Below are 4,755 nucleotides of genomic sequence, written 5' to 3' on the forward strand. Positions count from 1 at the left end.
TATTTGGTACCTAATAATGAAGTAAAAGCTTCAGCTAATTCCACTGAAGTAGAAATCCTTCTACTGATTTCTTTCTCCACTTATACAGAAAAATTTACATTAATTCACCTAAACTCTGGCATCTATACTCACACCTCAATGGCTATATTCTTCTACTGTTAACCTCACATTAGTTTTCAAACTGGTAATCAGATGATTCATTAATGATCACCACTTCAAAAAAGGGCCTAGTACGGACTTCAGTTTTTTGCCTCCAAGGTATTTCTGGGGCTTGGTGCATGCACTACAAATCCACTGCCATAATTTTTCCATTGTTGTTGCTTTTGTTTTTGTTGGTGCTGCTGTTGTTGTTGGATAGGACAGAGAGAAATTGAGAGAGGAGAGGGAGAGAGAGAGGGATAGAAAGACAGAACCTATAGACCTGCTTCACTGCTTGCGAAGCTAACTCAGATCTTTGCGCTGGTCCTTAAAGCTTAGCACTATGTATGCATGTACCTCGGGGGGGGGGGGGGTTCCGCTCAGTGGCTTCAAAATTTGAATCAACATAAAATAGTATCTAATGAAGATGTTTACAGTGAATCAAAGTAAAAGAAGGCTGTTAAGGGAAAAGTAGAAAAGAGACAAAAGATAATGCAAGGATAAAGACAAAATAACCAGTTGATCTTCAGAGCAAGAGGAGTTACTGATGCTATTCTTTGAAATGATCAGCTTTTCTGTTAAACTGATGCTATTCTCTGAAATGATAAACTTTTCAGATAATTTATGAGGTAATAAGAGATGAGAATATATGAAAAAAGTTCATTGGCTCTATATTAATTTAATAGACAAAATTACTATGTTAAGTATCTTCTAAAGTTTTGTCTCTTGGAACTCTATTATGGTGGTGATCCTGATCCAGTTACCAAGCAATGCCAGAAAACCGGTAGGTCTGGAGAAATAGTACAATGGTTAAGCAAAACTCTTTCATGCTTGAGACTCTGAGGTTCCTGGTTAAATCCCCAATACAACCATAAACCAAAGCTGAGTAGTGCTCTCTTTTCTGTCTCTGTTTTGCTTTCTCTCCCCTTCCCTTTCCTTTCTCTCTCATCAAAATTGAGTTAAGTACTAATTTCTGGATTTCTTCTTCTTCAAACTTAGTTTTTGCATAAAGAAACACCACCAACTTTTGTATGCTAATTTTGTAGCCTGACACCGTACTATATTGCCTGATAATTTTCAGGAGCTTCCTACTGGACTATTTAGGTTTTTCTATGTATATTATCATATCATTTGCAAATAGTGACAGTTTGACTTCTCTTCCAATCTGTATCCTATTAATTCCTTGCCTGATTGCCATGGCAAGAACTTCCAACACTGTGTTGAATAGTAATAGTGATAGTGGGCAGCCCTGCCTAGAACCCGATTTAAGTGGGAAAAATGAAAACTTTGGTGATGGTGATGCTTGATTAAATTAACAAATACTTTCAAAAGAGTTAAGTGTTTATAGTAAAAATTAACCAAACCATTGCATTACTTCTTTCTTAAAATTGCTTTTTATATTTAGTTGCCCTAAATCAAAGCTGTGACTGAAGAGGCATATGGCAGATATGAAATCAGTAACTTAGACATTTTCTTAAATCTCTAACTTTGTTTAGGAATGCTGTGGTTGTTCAGAAATATTCTTCACATCAGAGATAAATATCTGGAATTGGCTTATTTTTAAAATTTTTTTAATTTTTTGCCTCTAGGGTTATCGCTAGGGCTTGGTGCCTGAACGACAAATACATTGCTTCTGCAGTCTTTTTTTTTTTTAATTGCTTAGATAGAACAGAGAGAAATTGAGAAGGAAGGGGAAGATAGAGAGGGAGAGGGAAAGACACCTACAGACCTACTTCACTGCTTGTGAAGTGACCCCCTCTGCAGGTGGGGAGCTGGGGGTCTCAAACCGGGATCCTTGATCAGGTCCTTGTACTTTGTACTATGTCCACTTAACCCGGTGTGCCATCTTACAGCCCTGGAATTGACTTTTTTTAAGTGATTATTTTTATGTGTATGGTGCATGAAAGACCCAAATTCTTTAAAGCTTTTCATACAGGCAAGCTTATGAAAATAAGTACATGCAGATCTCAGCTTTTAGATAATGTTCTAAAAGTCTAAATCATAATTATAAGTTTATCTTAAAGTTACTAATGGTTCTGAGAATTACATGTTTTCATAGGTTTAAACATGATTGCTGTGCCTTATTAATCATAGCTAGATAAATTAGCAGTGCCATCTGACAATAATATACCCTAGCTGATTGACTTCATATACATATACTTTCTGAAAACAGTTGCATTATAAATGAGAGACTTACAGAGGGCAAGTGTAATATGCAGAATTTTCTCTTCATTTATTGCTTTGTTGTTTCACATCATTATTTCAGCTTGGAGTTGCAGAATATGACCATCTAGCCAATGGAAGTCTGGCTGAACTTCCTAGTGGTATATTTTTACTGAAGTTCAGTCTGATAATAAGGATATCACACAGTATAAAACATGACAGAAAGCAGTGAAGTGTTTCTAAAGTAACACACAACTTTCTCTGAGCCATTAACCCTACTTTGTTCAACCTTCATAAACTATATAAGTGTCCTAAACAGGGAAAAAAATGTTGAATGGATACCAACCAGAACTTTTTTTTTTTTTTATTTGAGTATAATCTATCACCTTTCCCCCCATGGTAGTAAAGAATGAAGCTGTATCTCAGAATTTTTTTTAACATGACATATTAACTTCTCAGTGTTTTGGAAGATCTAGTTTGCCCTCCTGGATGCTTACGAAGTTACTTTTTTCAACTCACCTGAAGTTGATCTCATTAATAAAAGAATGACTTTACAGGAAAGTCTGTAAATTATGCTTTGACTCAGAATTGCAAGAGTTAGCTTTTTTCTGGCCTGATGATAAATTTCTTAAACATTAAACTTACTTTACCAAGCATTACACCTGACACTCTCTCATAAATTTTGCATTTATTTTAACTTATTTTAATGTTATGTGGGTTTGGTTTAAAATATTATATCATAGTTTCTGAAGTTGAATATTCTCAGACATACATTACTTGTAGGAATGCCAAAACCTCCTAAAATGTCATTTTACTTATAAAAACATTAGTTATGATCCCTTTTGAGTTTTTTTACTTGTTTGCCTATTTATTATTCACTTTGTATATATTGAAACCAGCCATGCAGTTGTATTCTTTTTATGAGTGTACAATTATGTTTTGACAGGCTATTATTGGAAGCACTTTGTATTTATTTATTAATTTACTTTTGTAGAAGCAGGCCTTCTGAATGCATGATTTCACTACTCTCAGGCTACTTTGTTTTCAGATAAAGAGACAGGGCTATGTAAAAATAGAGACAGAAACAGAGAGAGAGAGACAGAGAGAGAGAGACATCATAGCACCAAAGCCATCGGGACCTTCCATGAGGTGCCAAAATTTGACAAATCACACAGTTTACATGGTGAGCTATCTGTCTGATTCCTGGAAACACATTTTTATATATCTGATATGCCACACTCACACTAGGCATCATAATCCAGTCAGGCAGAATCATTTCAGAAGGCAACATAGTATATTATATACAAAGGCCACATACATTCTAGTTGGGCCAGTTTTTCATAGATGTCACTTTGTTGAGAAAAAAACAAAAGCAATGCAAATGGAAATAGTACTTGTCAGCTAGCTGCATCTTCTTGAGAACATTCCTTTCCATAGCAGTACAGTATAGGCCTTACCCTTATGCACCAGTTGTACACTGACACTTAACTCATCTGCTATGACTGAATTGGTAGGTAACCAGCTAAAACAATTGACAAATTCAGTGAGAAAGCACAGGCTTGAAATAACCAGTTTCCTCAATCTAGTCAGTAGATGAACAACAAATGGTAAAAATTAAGATAGTTGCACAATGATTCTGTTAAGGATATCAAAACAGGTTTGACACTAAAGTTAACAAACATTTGCTTTTAAGTTAGAGCCAGAGAAAGAGTGTGTAAAACTCCACAGTGGCAAAGCTTCCTTCAATGTGGTGGGGGCCCTGTTTAAACCTGGGTAGCTTGCTTGGCAAAACAAGTACACTATGCTAGTGAGCTAATTTGCTGGCCTGACAATAAGTTAATATGGTCAATTTGGTGCTTATAGTTAACAGAACTTAAGAGAATTCTAGAGTAACCAGCATATTGAAAGGATTACCTTACAATGCTAAAATTCAAAACCTGTGGTCCATATGCATATTACTTTATTAAAAATGTTAAGTGACAGAGTGCCATTCAGGGAATCCTGGTGCTGTAATATGTGCAGCCTAGAAATTTCTCAGCTGTGAGCATGGACTGTAAGCTCTGACTGACAGGGATCTGGAAGTTATATAGGTTCCATTAAAATATTAATATACATAGGCCCCAGTTGTGGCAAACTGTTAATTGTATTTATATATTTTTCCAAGGATGGGAGTCACTCTATCCCTAACCCAGATCTCTAGTTCCCTTCTGACACCATCCTTCTACATATATTTACACTCCACTTTCATGTTAGCTATTAAACTCAAGTGAAGATTACTAAAGTTCTGGACCTCTAGAAACATACCTAAAATAAATATCCTAGGTTTTTTTTTTTCTTCCCTAGGGTCTCTGCTCTCATTGGCTCTAATTCTTCTCTTTGGTCCCTGATTATTAAAAAATTGTCCTGCTTTATATTTTACTGCCTTTCAGCTACCAAATTCTGGATGCTACTACG

This window comes from Erinaceus europaeus, chromosome 3, assembly GCF_950295315.1.
Source record: "Erinaceus europaeus chromosome 3, mEriEur2.1, whole genome shotgun sequence".
Taxonomy (NCBI): Eukaryota; Metazoa; Chordata; class Mammalia; order Eulipotyphla; family Erinaceidae; genus Erinaceus; species Erinaceus europaeus.